Genomic DNA, 19,715 nt, shown 5'->3' on the forward strand with positions numbered 1-19,715 from the left:
AGAAAGAAAGAAAGAAAGAAAGAAAGAAAGAAAGAAAGAAAGAAAGAAAGAAAGAGTGAAAGGAAATGGAGATAAAATTGTTCTTGTGGTGACATTAGTAGCAAAACGAATGCAAGATAAGAGCAGTTAGAAAGCACCAAATGAGTAGTTTATACTATGAGAGAGACTGCTAGTTAAAAGGATCAGGAAAATTAAAATGTCAGCTCAAGGGAGAATACAGGTYATGTTTTCTGTGTTCATTAATTTCAATAGCAGTGCACTGCCACTGTTTTCTGAAGCTAAGATTTTATACAAAAACTGTATAAAGCCTCCCTCATATACACAAAAGATACATCTTCTCAAGAAGTCTGCTCCCACACTAAAAGGAGATTCTGCTGCATAAAACTAGAAAAAGTCTGTGATTTTCACTGATTCATTGCTGTTTAGTAATGTTTCATATAGCTAGCTGCAAAACAGACACAGAATTCTCATTTTTTATTCTTATTTTGTGTAAAAATTATTCAGAAATGTTTTTCAACACACATCTGGATTGCTTACCTCTTGATGTCCTTCGTAGGACTTATTCTCTAGAGGTTYGTTGCCCTTCTCTGKACRTGATCCAGCACCTCAGTGTATTTCCTACGGTGAGGGTCCCAAAACAGTACACTTGACTGAGGCCCATTGATCCAGTCTGTCCAGAATCATCTGCAGAGCCTTCCCACCCTCCAGCTTACCAGCACTCCTGCCCAGCTTGGTGCAATCTGCAAACTCACTGAAGGTGCACCCAATCCCCTTGAACCAGACCACTGATCAAGATAATTATCAGAACTAGCCTCAATACCGAGATTTGCTTCATTCACCACAACCCTTTTGGCCTGGCCAACCAGTCAGTTTTTATGCAGAAAACCCTTTGTTTTTCTGAGTTCCAGTGGATGCTCTCTGTTCAACCACACCAGTCTTTGCCACCAGCTTGTCTTTTGGCACATGGGATTGTCTGCTTGTGCACCTTTAAGATTTCCTTTTTAAAGAATGTCCAGCCTTCCTGGAGTCGTTTCCCCTTCAGGACTGCCTCCCAAGAAAATGCCTCAACTAGACTCTTAACAGGCCAAAGACTGCCTTTTGGAAATCCAGTGTAGCACTTCTGCTGATCCCCACCTCAGTTCAGTGAGAATTGAAAATTTTGTACATGCTTGTTTTGCTCAGGATGGCCTCCAAGCATCACATCACCCACCAATTCTTCCTGTTCATAAACAACAGGTCCAACAGAGTGCCTTCCCTCACTGTCTCACCACCTCTGTCAGGAACATGYATTTCACACACTCCAGGAACCTCTCAGACTGTTTCCTCTCAGATGTATTGTATTTCAACACTGTATTAGGAAGGAATATATCTTTTGAAAGAAAAGAAATGGATATTGCAGAGGGTTTTATAGAATTTGTTGTACATGCTGTGTATGTGTATGCTTCATGTCAATATAAAAACATACGTGTGTGTGTTTATCCACACATCCTGTTTCAGATTCCTTTTTGGTTGTATTATGCCAGAAACTCCATAGACTTTTATGAAATACCAGGTGTTAATACACGACCCTAATGCACTTAAGGATATCTGGATCCTTTAAACCACTGAAGCAGCTATGYAAAGTATTTAGCAGACAAAATAATTTATCATCCAAAGTGGTGCTTCTTTCTAAAAATCAGAAGTTCCTAAGCTCTCCCCACCAAAATGGGAATGACTCTTGTTTAATCTCCCTCACGTAAGGCCTGACAGTACAGGAAACATCTCTGACAATATTTCACCAATGCCCTTTTTATAAATGGCCAAATGAAAGGMGATTGAAAAGAGCATTTATTGTTGTATTTTCTTTGGTGGTTGAATCAGTTCTCTCATTCTWATTAAGTCACTGAATTTCTGGACAAAACATACTCTGTCCTGCTTAATTTGTTCCTTACTGGCATTCCAACTGAGCAAAATATTTCTCCTGTGGAATAACATTCAGTGAAATCTATCATGCCTTGCTGGATCAAAGCTACTAAATCTTGTTTGAAATTTATTGCATCAGTTTGTGCTCTGAAAGAGGTTTSGCTTTCCAAAACATTCTGTGCCACATTAGAACCCTTTTTAAAAAAAATTTCTCTTTGCTATTATCTTTCTAATCTTACTCCTTATATGCTCATAAGTTTCCTGACCTTTGCTGCTTCATTTGACATCAGGCAGGGTAGTGTTTAGTRCATGCAGTACAAGCTAGGCTTTTTAATTTGTATTTATAAAGGAGTTAAAGGGAAAGCTTCATGAGGACATAACAATTTATTTTCCTTCTTGTTGTCTCAGCCTCCTCTGCTCATGCTTTTAAAAATGTTTGTTGGGGGATTTTATGTTTTCTTCCCTCCTGAAGGAGGACACTTATTAACCAAAATGCTTTGAAAGTTTTAGGAAATTTGTGTGAACGCTAAATTAGTCATTAGTATGTCTTCAGATTATTATTGCTGTGGGATTATGTTTCACATCAAAGTCCTATTATTTCAATGATGTGTTTGTTTACCACAGTAAAACCACTCCTAYTAATACTATTTTCACATCTTTTCCTGCTGGAATTTAATCAGAAAAAAATCTTCAGATTCTGAGAAACCTAAAATATTTGATGTCAGCTTATGCACCTGAACATCTGTGGTGTTAATGGCGACAAACCAAATGGCCAAAAAAAAGATCACAGCATTTAGCCTAGTTTATAATGCCAAATGAATCAGCATCATAAAGCAGATAATAACATTTTCTTCCTTAAAACTGCATGTTCTTGCTCCTGACAGCAACCGTAAAGGGGAAGCTAAGCTGAGCTCAGTGGTGCTGTTCAGAGGTCTGTGACTCTGTGCAAGTGTACACCAAAAACACAATCTAGACTTGATGTATGTTCCAGTTGTATGTCTCATGTTCTCTGGTAGAATTTGAAATCTGAGCAGTCATTGATCTTTAGCAGATATTGCTGTTACCCTGAGATATCCATGTATATTTGTTTGTAAAAATAACTTAGATATTTTCATATTTCAACAACTAAAAGTTCATGCTCAGAAGAATGACAACAACACAGACAAGTCAATATAGTATTTTTCATTAGATTGGTTAAAGGAACACTGTCCACCCGCTAAACATGGACAGGAGAAGCTGATGTTAAAGTTCAGTATCTGATATCTGTTACCTCAGTTATCTACGCACAAGGCATCTAAAGTTATTTCAGACAAGTCTCATATGCATCTAGGAAGAAATAATTAAGGTGCCCTGTGACATTATTCAAACACAGGAAATCTCAGAAACAGTTAATAGCAGGACCCTAAGTTAAAGGCAGAATCAAGTCAAAAGAACACTTGTAGGGAACTTTACAGAGCCCTGGTAAGACATTTTTACACAGCAAAGTTTTTTCAATGTAGAGTTTTCTGTGTAAAATCCATTTGAATGAGAAGCATGTCACTAGACTAACAAGTATTTCATTGCTTCTATCACTATACACTCCAAAATTTCCTGGCACCTTATCAMATGCCAAGAAGAATAATTAAGATTTATACCAAAATGTATCAGGCACAATTTTAAAAGTGCAGGCTTACTGACTCTATCAACAATTATGTCATAAGGCTCATTCTCYCACTTCTACTATTTAGCATTAAAAGTATATTTGCTAAAAAGAAAGATAAAGTGATGCGATTTAGGCAAGCCAAAACTCAGGGAGGAAATATTAAATTGTTTAAATTCTAATGATACCATAACATATTAAAGTAATTGCAGTGAGCTAATATATGGACAAAAATTATAGTCAGTCTCAGTGAGGGAAGGAATATAAAATTAATAACAGCAACGATAAAAACCAATCATGAATCCCTAGTTGAATAATTTCTTTCAAAAACTAAGTCAAAACCACAAAAAATTAGACCTGATATGCATGTTTTAGCAGTAATATATAAGCTCACAGAAACGTCACAAGACTGYTTTATTTTTTTTTTCAAATKACTCTAAATAATAAAAATCTAGTAGATTGAAGACCAAGAAGTGAACATTWAAAAAGTCTTGTTGTCTCCTAACCCTGTGCACACAAGAGCTAGAGATATTACTAAACTCCACAGAGACATCTAAACAAAATAAAAAGTAGGTGCCCAAATATTGTTATTTTCAAATAGCAATAAAAGGTTGATATTTTTGAAATATTGATTTTAAYCTGGATGCTGACCAAGTTTTTACCTTTCAAATTACGGAGAAAATATACTAGAAGCGTTCTAGGTATCTGAGGAATGAAGCAAACACATCTGGCAGAGCAGGTATACTGTCCAAATGAAGAACATTTGAATGGGGTGACTGGAAGAATTATTTGTCTAATTAACTGAGGTCAAGAAAGCATGTGGTATTTAACAATCTGATAAGGTGATAAGCAGATAAACAGTAATGTCAATGTCTTCTTTRGAAGAAGCTAGATTTAGATTCACTGTAGGTGAAAATGTTGCACAACAAAAACTAGTGGTAAAAGCTTAAATAACCACATGAGTTTCCTTAGAACTTTTTAYTGTTATATAAAACTAAAAAGATAGGGTTTCATTGTCTTTTTGATACAATGAAACACCTGATTTTTTTTTTTTTTTATTTAAGCTCTGTGAAAGGGGAATATTTGTCTCATTAAACATACATGACTTTAATAATTTTTAGATAACAGAATGATCACTGMAATCTTTATTTTAATTCCAGATTGCTAAAATAGAAATTACCAGTGGRAGCATCAATAAAATTCAACAAAAATGCAGAATCCTCTATTATCTAATCCTGCACAAATTAAAAGTGTAATCTGTGCAGTGCAAGGCTTTTACTCTGCAAATACTTGCAATCTTAGCTGCATTCGAGCTTGTATATCATCTCTAACGAGTGTAACACAGTTTTCACAGCTATTAGAGTAACTGCATCTTTAGTTGTTTCCTGGTAAACTATGTAGAAAAGGTTTCAATTTAATAATAGATATATCACTTTATGGATATTATGATCTTGTATGAGATTTGCAACCACATTAAGTTCCTTCAGAAAAATAGTCTRTTATTAGAATTAACTGGCACAATCATGACAGTGTGGGAAGTTTTGCCAAATTCTACCCTTAGTTACCTCCATGTAGAGGTACAGGAATTTTGCCAAAGTGAATTGATTTTAGATTTACACTTACAGAACATAAACTGCACTTGGTATAATGACAGGAGGTTTCTTCCAACAGGAAGGATTGGACAGGAGGGACAGCACCTTGCCAAGTCCAGTCCAGACAATTCCACTCTTGGATACACATGCTATAACTGATGGCTAGTCAATATAATTTAATAAATTTAATTATTTAAATTTAATAATAAATTTAACTCTTGGGAATTTCTGCATCCATCAGTTGCTGAAATGAGTTATATTGATTATTGTATACATGTCTGAACAGCCCTGATTTAACAGTTTGAATGTCAAGTTAACCTGTGATGAATTTTGAACTCTTTCCCAAACTAAACCTGACCTGTAGCAWGAAAAAAAGCTCCCTTAATTTTGTGAAAATTAATTTGGTTTACAACAATAAAAGAGATGCCTTCAATTTATCCTCAAAGACAATTTTTTTTTCAACTGTAGAATTTTCAGCCATGAACAAATGACTTGGTCATGAAACAGGTTTCACTTACCAGCATTCAATATATARTACAAAAGGGGACACTTTGAAGAGAAGAACAAGAACATATTRTGTTGGTATCTTCTCAAATCTTGATTTTTTTTTTTTTTGTGTCTCAGATATTTTAACACAATTTTCATCACTAGTTAACAGGATTGCTGCCTCACAAAAGTCTTGCTGTGCCTCAAAATTGTCAATGTTTTATTTCACTTTAATCATGGTAGGAAAACTGTAACTGCTGTACAAGCACAATTAACATCAATGTGAAAACTCATCTCATATAGAGTTAAACAATGATTTTGGCAGTAGTAAATACACTTAATAGGCCCTTCCAAGATCCATAACTATACCAGTAGCAAGACATGATCTGGTTCATCCAGAAGCATATTTTCAATTGATATTAACAGASCTCATTAAGTTTTGAGGGGCTACACAAGTAGAATAGTCAGCACAATTTTAGTGTATCATTAATATAAATTTTGACTTGAAAGTGCCAGACAATTCAGTTAAATATACAAATTTACAGGTACACTTTGGACAAATATGTAAGGAATCATTAGTATCCATCTTTTATTTCTCATCTAGCAGATATAAACTGTATGTGTTTATGCAGCTGTGGAATCTTAAACTGATTTCAAATTAAAAATTTCTTGTACTGATCTAGGTCAAGTTTAGMCAAATCTCAAGGGAGGCTGTGATTACACTTCCCAGTCCTGATTAATTTATAGAGAAATTACTGTGCTATTACTACAATTTAGAAACATATTGGTAATCTTTACAAAACTGTTTTCAGAAAGCCCTCACAAGTGTATGCTGCAATGATTAGTAGAAAAAATTCTTACAGTGTAATTTGTAAACAGCTATTTCCCTTCTGTATCTCCTGTCTTTGRATATGTCAATATAAATCTCAATAGATACTTTCAGCAAAGTATTAGCAACTGCTGAGATAGGCAAGAAACAGTTCTCTGTGGCTGACTGGGGAATGTTATTTTTGATAAAAGTAGATTTTCTCTAACTACTTACTCCTTTTGTCAGTATGTACCATTRTGCCTGTATTTCTTTTGTGGAAGATCTCTTGACCCTCAAAAAGTAAGGCATGGTTCTACTGATGAGCAAATCAGCTTTCAAAATACCCTATTAGTAGCTAAACACAACTTTTTTGAAAGTTTGATACTGTAAGGATTAAAGTGACAGATTCTTTTATCATACTGGATGTTATCTTACTGGTTATGAGAGAGATTAGTTTTAATAGAACATGAGAGCAACAAAATCATATGGTACAAATACAAGCCTGACATGTGTCCTCAGCAAAAAGAAAGATGTCATGTTTCWCAAATGCAAATGAAAGGCAAACTACAACACACTTCAACGCATAAATACACTTGTGAAAAATAATAGCGTCTATCACAGTAGCCAACACGTTAAGAAGCAAACTGAGAAGAAAAATCAAGTGATGTGTACTACATGGATACTGAAACATTTYTTGCTTTTGCACCAAAGGCAATCTGACATCATTATAATTTTTAAAGCAATGTGTTTGAATCCCAGTCAGCCACAATTTTATCTCCAYGATGGCTTATGCAGTAAAACTTTAAAATAAATTATCTTTTCCAATTTTGGAACACTTTCAGCTTTTACCGCATTTCTGTTTCCCTTTTTTTATTTTTTTGCCTTGAGATTAATTTTGACTATTTCTTCCAAGATTAAAAATGCACTTTACATGAACTAAAAGTCTGAGCAAAATGTGCTGACAGAAAGTTTTATGCCCAAAAAGTTTATTCTCCATTAAGCTATCAGCYTTGGCAATACTTGTAAGCACTGGAAAAAGCATCAGATGGGAAGGGTGGCCTTTTCCCRGGAGGTATCAATACTAGTTTATTGGAAACCTGGTCACCAGCATGGTGACATACTTACAGCTATCTTGCACTCCCTTACTTCAGCACTGGAAGCTCACAGCATTTCTATAGGCTCTGCAGTGAAAAATCCTTGTTATTGTCAGGAGATTTGATGCACGGAGCTCCTTGTGGAATACCTAATAAAAGGAAACAGGGAGGAAGAGCAAGAAATGTTCTAAGCTTTCTAATCCAGATCAGACAGGAGTTAGAGCCACTTTAATCTCCCAATTTCATTTGAGACACTGTGAGTAAACACTATAAAAATGTTCACGTAGCAAAAGGACAAACTAGCTACCTCACCTGGTTTTAATTTAATATCATTTTTTTTCTTCTTCTATTGGGTGAATTCAGTTGTGCTATTCATACAGAGTCAGGCCTTCAGAAAGTAGAAAGACTTTATGCTCYAGGAGAAAAAACAATCTGATATTTCAGAAAAATTTAAACAAAAACTATTTTCAGTTTTTGGGATAAGAAAWTGCTAGAAACTTATGTGTCTTGTTTGTTTGTTTCTTTAATTCTATTTGATTATTACACAGTTACACAAAGTTAAGGAGATTTCTYAGTTTTATTAACTATTCACTTCTGGGCAGTGCAAAGAGTGACTTACGTGGTGTTTATATTTTCAGTTCTTACTGAAATATTGGGAGTAACTCACATTGTTCCACTGCTTCTKCGTGTGCCCTCATTTCCTAGCACTGGGACATGGCATAATGGYGTTTAAAGCCTTTGCACCCAGAATGTTCACTAATAAGTGCTCTAACACTTAGAAACCATTTTCAGTTTAAATACTGCATRATTCCATGAAGCAATGTCATTTGGCTGGCTGAAGCATGCTTAMAATATATAACTCCCTTGCTGATGATTATGTGCCTTGGCCCTGATGATCTCAGAACTCAATTGGTGTTAGGGGAGCCTTTTGTTTCTAGATGTGACTCAGCCAAATGCTGGACATGGATTAAGGTGATAGATTAAGAAGAATTATGTTATCCTATTTGTTTAGAGAATATCGAAWAATGTGGGATTAGACATTACTCAATGGTAAAGTGTGTACTGTGTTTGCTAGCCCTTGAAGAACAAGACAAAGTAGTGTCTTAGACTTGGAAAGGAAAAGGGAAAAATKTTCTTTCTCTATTTTCAAAACCRTGTTTGTCCTCCAAACCAAACAGGWSAGGGGTCAGACTCATTAGGTAGAGCAATGCCCTCCATGCCTTGGGAAGCGAGGAGCAGATACATGTGCCATATAAACCACTGAGGAAATATATTTCAATTTTTAAAAACTGAAAGCAGGAAGATGGCAGTCCCTGAAATCTTATTTGAGGTGCAGGGAAGGCAATCTGTGTACYGTTTTCCAGTGAAACTCAACTGTACGCTAAAGGTCAATAACTTCTGTTCTAAAATCTAAGAGCTCCATGAGACCCAAAGGGATTTTAAAGAAGTTTATCAAAAACTGATAATAACATTAGCAATGATATTTCTCTTCTACAAAATTGTCAAAATTTAAAATTGACATTTTTATACCAAATGCTCAACTAGAATACATTATATGGCATGATACATGTTTTGTATCGCTTAAATTACCTTTAGCATTGAAAATATTCTAGATGCTTGTATTGTTTGCTCAGAGCTTCTTCAAGTACCTATAATGGTTTTTAAATGAACTTTCTTTTTTTTTCCTAATGCTGGTTTCAACTAATTATAACATTAATATTAACTTAACCATTAAAACAATTATACCTTCAAAATGACAAAGATATGTTCCTATTACCAAAAATTATTAAAGTAGGATTGAATCTGAGGAGCTTTTACTCTGACGTATTTTCAGTAGGTTTCTCTGATGTTTTATGTCTCAAAGATCATACATGACCAGTCTTACAGTCTGTCCTTTACACTCTTTTACTCTAGGTTTTCTATTCTCTGTTGTTTCATCACCAGTTGATAACACTGGAGGCATTCCACATCTGTAATACACCTGACATAATGATTTAATATTCTTTGTGAGATGGGACAAGTTCATCCCATACTCCCTTGGAATTCTGACAGTAACCATTTTGCTCCCATGTGACTCAAAACATCAATAAATAGAAATGACCTTTTCTGCTCATCTGAGATGTAATGAAAGCAAAGTATTCAGTCAAAAACACTCGAGAATAAAATCTTATGATCCGCAGTGTGCCTTGTGCTTATAATGTTCATGACAGAACTGATTTGTTATGAGACTTTTTATATCTGTAAAATGGAAACTTATTTCTCACATGGCATCTATTCCTCTATCTCATTTGTTAAAATATGCTAAGCTCCCAATAAATCAGACAGACAACGGATTTCATGGGTTAGTGAGGGTGAAAATGGCAATTTTAACACTTTATTGTAAATTAATGATGAAAATCTTTTAACACAAAAAACCCCGTATATACTAAAAGCTCCTCAATGTCTACTGAAAACAAATTTATAATGAATRTTAGGAATAGTAAGGAAATTCTGCCTAAGAACAATATTGACATTTCTGTTTTTTAAATGTAATGGCAATTCAAAGTAACCTTAAAGCAATCTTTTTATAAACTGGAAATACATGCATGAAGGTCTGCCTCTGTATTTGATGTAAGAGTATTACCATATTAAATCAGATAGTATTGCCTCAGGAAAGAGCATGGTAGTATTATCTATGACTTTTTAAACTAAGTGACAACCTGATTTACATGGTATACAGCTTTATAGTAATTCCAGTTTAGTTAGGACCTTATCCCATTTCCATTAAAGGCAACTTAATCTCCTATGGGAAGCTTAAAGGAATCTGGATGATATGGCAARTACTAGGATAAAGCTCCAAGGTAGGAAAAATCTTCATTCAGAACAAAGCTGAAACACATGCTTAGCTCTCTGATGAAGCCTCAGTGCTTACTTAAATGTAGTGTGTCTTTATTTGCGATAAGGTATTATGATTAATTTTTATATATGTCCTTTAAGGATTAAATTATAAAAATGTAAACTAAGAAGGAAACCTGTAACAATTTAAAATAAGAGATTACATAGAAATTAAGAAGAAAGAAAGGGGACATCTTAAGAACTGCGTAGCTACCTCATTTTTTCTATTCTTAACCAGTCTTGCATTACATAGCTCCACTCTGACTTCCTTTAACGTATGCTTCGCAATTATTCAAAGCTGACCATGGAGGAAATATCAAAAAGGCTTCTCCATCATATCAGTGGTATCACTAGTCTAATTTTCCTTGATTTTACTCTGATGAAAAACTTYATGCTTCACCCTTATAGTCCTTCAAAATGGTTGAACTAAAAATATGTATCATCAAAGTGGCAGTCAGAAATGATCTATCATATAAGAAAAGAAAATACCTTAGGGATATATTAATTAGTCCAGGGGAACAAAGCATTTTCATTAAAAGTTTTCGAGGAAAAGGAAAACATAAAAAATAAACATAAAAAAAAATTAATATCATAGTAGAAAATCTTTATATTTGTGGATTTCCTCACAGCTGCATAAAACATAGCATATATATATATATATATATATATATATATGTTTGCATCTTTTAAATAAAGCACCAGAAGTTTGCATATTTTTTTTAAGTGTTAACATTCTTCAGTTTGGCTGCTTCTTGTTGCCTTGTGAATTAACTTTCTCTGTCAAGATTGTCAGGGAAAATAGTGAGATATGCTCAGAAGAGTGCTATGAGGAATAATAATTCATAACTCAGTTAAACCAATGGAGCTCATGATTAATGTCCTTAAATATTTCTTTGTTCAGACATGAAGATGATCTTTTATGTTGCCAAAACCTTGTAATCAAGTTGTTTATGTAACTTCTGTAATGAAGAACAGTTGAGAACTATTAAAGATGTAATACACATTTTAAATATTCATATTTAAATTTTTCCTAACCTAGTGTCTTATTATTTTTTAATTTTTATTAAATGAATAATAACAAATATCCAGGCCTTTATCAAGGTACACGGCAAAAGCTGAACACTTTTGTAACATTTAATTTTGAAACCGGTTTTCATAGTTAAATAAAGCTGTTTATGTGGAAAATATGAAACTTTTTTTTTTTTTTTTAAGAAATTAGATTGTGACAGACTCGAAACTCATGTAATTTCTCCAGGTTTCACTAAGTCATTACGTTAGCCTTAAAGACCACATGAAAGAAGTTGTAGTTTTGGGATCAGTAGTAACGAAAAATCTGTCAAAAATTTTCATCATATTATCTCCACCTTAAAGCCATAGTTGTATATTTCTTTCAAACCGTTCCCTGAATCAATCCTTAAAATACAAGTTTGAATAAAAGTGTATGAAAATTACTGCAAAGATGCCAGAAAACAATCTGATAGACTGGAAAAAATTAAATAAGCATTGTAAGTATTTTATATTTTCCTAAGTGCAGAGAAGAAAAAAAAAAAAAAAAAAAAAAAAAAAAGAGAGAAAAAACCAAATCAACACATATATAACCAGCGCTGTGGATTTACTATTACAGGTTCTGTGTCCACCCTGCAAAGCTGCAGTATTTTAATGAGAAGGAAACAAGTTTGCTGTATAGGTTTGGGTGTACTGGCAACTTGAGAAATACTGCTGAAAAGAATCCTTTTTTTTTGGAAAATTTTCTCCCTTTACATTGAATCTTCCTTAAGTTTAAATTTTGTTTTACTTTTCTCTTCTCTTCTCTACCCATGTACTATTTCAGGTAAACACTGGAAATCTTAGGGGAGGAATCTGTTTGAYATAAAGGAAATCTAAAGGAAAGTGCAAAGACTTTTGTATATGATGCAGGTTTGGGCTCCACAGATGGAGATGAATCTGGCACAGAAATACCACGAGCTCCCTTGGAAACAAAAAGGCAGAACTTTATCTGGGCATTTTTATTTACTCCTGCAGCCTCATGGAGACAGACACACTTTCAAAATAATGCTTTCAGTKATGCTTTGGTTATTCTTTCCCTGCTTACATGTAAACAGTGTGGCATAAGAACTCTGATGTGCCAGGGTCAGGCCTAAGATTTGAGAAGAGTRAAAAATGCACACAATGATAAGTTTCATCTTCTAGTATTCTGCACTCTTGCAGACTATTTTGTCTTGTGGCCATTAATGAAGGGTCTTCCCCACACTTACGGCACAATACATAGACACAACTTTGGTTGCCATGCTCCCACTACAGACCACTCCACCTTTGCATGGATAAAAAGGATTTCATCCTTTCCGTGTATGGGTGGTTCATTCAATTACTACACCGCTTTCTAAAACCCACAAATCTTGCGTTTCTCCCAATTCCTTCAGGTATTTTCTTCCACTCTATTTCCCTCATCCCAATGGTTTTCTGTTTCTGGATAAGACTTAGAATTCTTTTCATGAGGCTGAAAAGGAGAGTCCACAGCCCTCTAAAGAACTTCCATCTCTGATATAGTTCTAAATCTCTGAAGTTCCTTCCATTTATCTTAATGYAAACTGAATTACAGTAACTGAGATTTTTTTTTCCCCTGTGTTTTCAATGATGCCCCGGTCATTTCAGATAATTTAGGATTCAGAGGTCTAACATTGATGTTGAATTTGTACAAGGATTTGACTTTTTTTGCCCTTTCCTTGTAATTCTAATAGTTTAAATGTAAGCAACAAATTCACACATTAAATTGCAAATGACTATTTATTTGTTAGAAGGAATTTGCTCCCTATTGTAMATGCCTTTTACAACACTTATGCAATTTGCTAGATTGGTTGGTAAGCATTTGGAGGTGGTTACTTTACATGRAAGCACAATTCAAAGCAATATACGGGTTTTGGACTCCAGTTCTGTTGTAATTTACTGCAGTTTAAATGTACAAATGGCCGAAATGAATGCAATAAATGTTTGTGTACTTAAGATAAATGACTAAGGAATAGAAGAGCTGTAATTGCYTAAGGAACAGAAGAAGTTGTTTTCCTATCCAAATTATTTCCAGTCACATTATAATATCCATGAATTTAATGACTGTGGATGCCTAACAAAAAGTTGTCCAGTCTCCACTAGAGCCCAGCACAAGCTAAAATTTTAACAACCACAGGCATCAGCAAATTTTAACATCAACAAATATCAGACTGAACCTAGTCTTCAGTCCCGAATAAATTTCTAGGTTTATTTGTTTTGAATATAGCTCCTTTTAATGTCCACCAATGTTTAAAAAAAAAAAAAAAAAAAAAAAAAAAGCAGCTTGTTAAAGGTTTGTGGGCTTGTCCATGTCACTCCTGGTTAGAGACTGTTCTAGCTTGTTAACTAGCTCAGGTATCTTTGCCTTCAGGAATGAATACTAAACCTCCCTCCCTCTTCCCTCAGGTAAGACTCATTTCTCATGTAAAATAATTATAAACTTGATGGTTCTTATTGTCTGCATCCAAACATTTTACAGTTTTACTATGTACTTGTGAGAGAAGGGGAAGAGAAACAAGAGAATAAAAAACCCCAAACTGCATACTGTAATCAATATATTGGTAGAAAATGTACATGGGAGTATGATCTCTGTTTCAATTTATTTTCTTTTCCCACTTACTTCTAATAATGATTTTTTTTTGACTCAACAGTATCAGATTTCCCTGCAAAGTTAGTGTGACTCAAGACCWCATGTCTTCATGGAAAAGATCACCTCATTTTGTATGCAAGTTGGGATTTGTTTTTTCCTTATATACATCGTGTTATGTCCACTGATAAAGAATTTCACTAACCATTTTATTGCTTGTCACTGAGACTCAAAAAAGTTCTGCTGTTTTCTAAAAGTGACCTTCATCCCTACTGCCAAAAAACGTATCTGTAAAAGCAAACTTTGTAAGTCCACATATGAACTTTACTTACACTTTGGCTGCTCAATTTTGTTGTATGAATCTGTGACCAATTTCACTCAAACTCTTAAGGAAGTTCAACTTAACAAAGTCATGTGATCTTTCACTTCCTCTAAATGCCAAAAGTTTTGTGAAGCTTTACAAAAAACAAGTCCCTTTACTGGGAGCAACTCACTTTAAACTGAGTGTGATTAATTGTGTCATTTACTAATGGTTTTAATAATTTGCCAAGTTCTAATGTTGCCCATGCCTACTCTGAATCTTTTCTAGAACCAGTGACAACACATTTGCTACTCTCCACTTGCATTAAGGAACTTTTAAGAAGGCGATGACACACAGCTGCAGTGACTCAGTTTGGAAGCCTTGAACAAACACAATTCTGTTCTGATTTGTGCTGATGTTCATTCTGTTTTAACTACAATCTCTTCCATAACTTTAGTTTCAGACAGTTCCCATGAGAAGTCGCCCACCAGGAAAAATTCAGCCATGAGAATCTTCTCAGTTTCTTTGTGAATGCTGATGCAATGGGTTCATTTTTCTTCTGTGTTTTATATTCTCTGAGGGTTTTCTTTTTTTTTTTTATAAATAGCTTCATCATCACTAAGTCCTACAGAGTACTGGAATGCTTCCTGCTACTGCCTTGTTTAACAAAGATATATTAACAGGAATATTTTTTCATCAGATATCTGTTCYTCCACCTCTTTCTGGCCCCCTTTAATGCATTGTTTTTACACTTAATCTGGCAATGTTTCTTGGCATCTTATTTCATGTTTCATTTTTGTTTGGACTTGAGCTCAGCTTTCTGAAGGAACAGTACTTATATGTAATAACATCCCTTTTCCTTCTATTTCCTCTCTCCTCTCTGAAAATTTTCTGTATACGCAGTGTTGTTTGCCCTGTATTTCAAATATGGCAATCTATAGCAGCCTCCATGCCACTGAGTTGAATTTTCCCATTTTCTTCTTARCAAGCTCTCTTACTGTTACTCCATTGTAGCCTAGTAAATCCAGGCAGTATCAGCATCCCAGGTGTATAATCAGTAATGCAGATCAAATACTACTTTTTTTTTTTTTTCTATTGAGGTCTTGTAATTTCATTATGAACAGGATTTGATACTAGTTTAGAGATGTAGTTAATTAGTGTAATTTGATTTTAAGATCTCTTGACATGTAATAAATACACCATTACAGCCAAATCTGTCATCCTGATGTTCCAGTATGATACCAACTGACAGTATTCCACCCAGTTCCCAATATGCCTGCTATATAAATTTCTGCATTTGAGAGCAAACATCCAAAGATTCCTTACCTAATTATTAAAAAATAAAACTAGCATTCATGAAGAATGTGGTGGTTCTTCCTCTGCAAACTGTATCAACTGAACTGCCTTTTTACTTATTTAATTATTTTCATTCTCTGACATGTATGTCTTTTAAGCATACCAAATTTCTGTGTCTTAATCAATAATAAAAACACCATCCTAAGGCATTTATCTCTATCTGCTTGCCATYCCCCAATCTTCATGCAATATACATGGAAGATAGGGACAAAATCTGTGTAAAATCTTCTCTTCACATGTATGCAAATGAGTCAAAATAGAAAAGATCACAGAAGGTCTTCAATGTTTAAGAAAATAAGGAAATTCACAAGCATCTCCAAAGACTCTATTTTAGTTTTCAAGTATGTCCAAAACTATTAAAAGTATCTGTGTGTTCTTGTGTGTTTATCAGTATTTCAATAGCTTTACAATCACTGCTCTTTTAATAAAGCATCACACACACATTATTTAGTTGCAGTAGACCAAAATAAGAAAATTAATTTTCCAGTATCTTTGTCTATCTCTTCAAGGAGTAATGAAGGCCCTAAAGGTAAGTCTTGCACAGTAATATTTCTGCTCTCCTCTGTTCTACTTGTGAATACTGAAGCAAGTTTTACTGAAAATTTAAGAGGAGTTCATCTCTCTAGCTCTTTTCAAAAATTGAATGAAAATTGGAAGTATTTTAAAATGGAAAAAGGCCTACTTTACTTAAAGGCATAAAGGAAAATGTTACAAAACCCTTTTCAAAATCGTATTAATTGTTTGGTCTTAAATGACAAGCAAGTGACTAGAGTAATGACCTTGAATGCTGTTTTAATTTATAATACTATGGCATTATAGGTCACTCTGGAACACCGCCAGTCATCTGTCTCTTATTTTCTAATTCACTTTTGTAATGAAGCTAACATGTGACAACTCACAGATGCTGAAGAAATTTCAACAAATGTTCATGCATTTATAGTGGAAATTTCATATAGGCTGTCAAATTATAAATTCAACAAGGTTGTTTTWTAATAAAATGCCTATCTTTATTAAATATGCATTAAAATTAATAAAGGTAAAAGATGATGYTCACTAACAAATTAGGCTGATTTAAGTGTGTCTGACAAGGCTCTAGAAAAGGTAGCAGCTACTCAGCATGGTATTGCATACATATATAACAAATATATATATTTGTACACTAAAATGCATCAGGAAAACAACCACATTTACGGAAAGAAACAGTCAATGTCTCACATAAGCTCATATCCTTCAACCAATGTCTCTAGAAGTGGAAACAAAACCATGTTAGCTTATGTCAAATGCAGCTATGATGCTGTTTCCTACTTTGGTATAACATATGATTCTTTAAATGTTCTTATTATCTCTGTAAAGGMAATTATTCTACTGTATAATAGAGCAAAATGAACTTGTACAATATTATTGCAGTAGTTATAAATGGTACAACTGTCAGTTCTGTGCTGCTAATTATGTCCAGATAGTAATGATTATTTTACCTGAACAACGTGGGTGTTTCTAGTATGCCAATAGACATTAAGCTGTTCGTTATGAAAATCAAGATATACTATCATGAAGAATTAACCCACACATTAACTATATTCTAGAATTTCCTTGGCTTTTGAAACGTGTTATACAGTAACAAAATAGTAGATTCCCCTTCTACTGGTTCATTAAACTCATCACTGCTTCAGGATATACCATGAAAAGGGAGCTAATGCAAAGAACCTGCAACAGAATGACTTTGCTAATCCACWAATACTGWCTGTAAGCCTTTACAYATGGGGCACTTCTGTGTCATTCAAYAAATRGTTCCCAGTTTTTTGAACACAGGCACTATTGTATCATTGATAGAATATTTTAATGTTGTCTTGTCCACTCTGCTTTTGAAATGCTTCCTAAATATTTTGTATTTGCTTGTAAAGATAGACTTTTAGATTTCAGGTTCTCTGCTGTCTGCAGCTGAGAAGAACAATATAAGGGATTAATTTTCTTTCATTTTTTTATCCTTCTTGCAATGGTTTAATCCCAGCCATCAAGCACCACAGTRTTTCTCCCACTTCCTCCACATTGGGATGGTGGAGAGAATCACAAGAGTAAAAATGAGAATGCTTATGGGTTGAGATAAARACAGTTGAATAAATAAAGCAAAGSAAAGGAATACATGCACCCCTTCCCATGGACAGGCAGGTGTTCAACCATGTCCAGGAAATCAGGGTTCCATCGTGTAACTTGGGAAGACAAACRCCATCAYTTTGAATGTCCCCTGYGGTTTCCTCCATTKTCCCTAGCTTTCTATTGGTGGGTAGCAAAATGCTTTGTAACATATCAGAGATTTTACATATTTGAGAAATAGGTAAGTACCTTCCTTATTTTTAAGTACATTATTATTGTCATTAAACTCAATTTCTCTGAAAGTGGATTGCATTCTGAAGTGAGAATATTAGTCATCTGTTTATGAAATGTTATATGAGTGGGTTATGATACATTATAATGTCTGAAATTAATTTTATTGCCATTGCTGGCATGGGGTTGAACTATGCAAACACGTGGAGATATGATTAGACATACTCACATGATTAATTCAACTTCCCAAATTCTGTAGATTTTTGTCCATTAATTTCATAAATCAAAGGACTTGAAGAAACATGTCTGTGGGTAAGCCTGACAGAAAACCTTGGGTCAAAAAATAAAGGCTATTAGTGTATTGCATAAAAATGTTAAGCTTTATTTAGTCTGAAAAAAGATAGGGCATAATTAATATTTATTGAAATTATTCTACAGGTAAAGACATTTTCCATCCTTAATAGACTCACGTAACACAAAATCTTGTTATGAACTTAAAAATAAAAAGGTTTCTCYCCAGCATGCTTGAATGTGGCAGATATTACCAAGGGATTTAAATTCTCCTCCCTGCAGGCAGTTTGCCCAAGACCTCCTGTAATATTCTTTAGAGGATTATAAAAACTTGTCTAAACAYGGCACATGGGTGCTTGCCCAATCAAACGCTTGGATGAAAAGCTTCATTCTGTTCTTAATGTGACTCTCTTAGAATATTAATGTAGCTTCACCTTTTGATTTGAATAASCTAATCAGAGGAAGGGCTGTTATGCAGCTTTTCTTTGCCCAGTTCAGGCAAGTCTACATGATATTCAGTTTATTAAGGGGTTATTAGTGAATCTGCCTCTCTAATCATTAGGTTTATGAAAAGCCATCCACCATCTCACACCGTTGTTCCAATAACTCCATCTATGAATTATTGTTATCAGGAGATAGGTTTAAATTGCATAAAAAACCTTTCTCAGATCCCTTGCTTTTGTGTGTGTTTCACCTCTATTTTTTTTCATAAACTAAGATAATTCACTGGGTTCTAATCTAAAACTCATAAAATAATTTTACCTAAGAAATTCCAAGGCAAATGACACAAAAATCCCTTGAGAACCTGATGAAACTGCACCATTGTATACCATAGTGTATAATTCAATAGATCTAATTTTTTGATGAAGGAGTGGGCAAGCTGCTTTTCTAAAAAAAGGATAAATTTTTGCTTTTCTTTGGTCAATTACACGAGAATATGAATCTGTATAAATTCTCATTGTTGTTACCAATCAATACAGTTTTGCAGAATTTTTTTTCTCACTCATTTCAGAGGTCTTAAGTTGTCAAATGGTTTGCATACTTTTCACGGAAATATTGTTAGGATACACGGAGAGAGAGATTTTTAAAAACCAACAGTGTAATAGATCAGCATGACTGAGTGGTTTTATTTATGGTATTCATTGGTTCAGCATGAAACACAGCACATATTTAAATTGTATTCATTAAAGAGTTTGCACATAAAATATTTAAAGTGAGAACAGAAAGCCCTCAACAGAAGTTAAATGGCCCTAGGGGAGAAGAGCTATTGCTTGAAATTATGCAACCTATCAATCTTAAAAATAACCATGCTCTAGAAGACAGTGTGTCTATCAAACACAATTCTATAAGGTGTATTAAAAAGCAAAACAGTTCCACTCCTACATATATTATTTATTAGACACTGGTAGCTTGTTTTGG

The sequence above is a fragment of the Malurus melanocephalus genome, unplaced genomic scaffold (genome assembly GCF_030028575.1).
Source record: "Malurus melanocephalus ecotype Western Australia unplaced genomic scaffold, MMel_1.1 scaffold_154, whole genome shotgun sequence".
In the NCBI taxonomy this organism is placed as follows: domain Eukaryota; kingdom Metazoa; phylum Chordata; class Aves; order Passeriformes; family Maluridae; genus Malurus; species Malurus melanocephalus.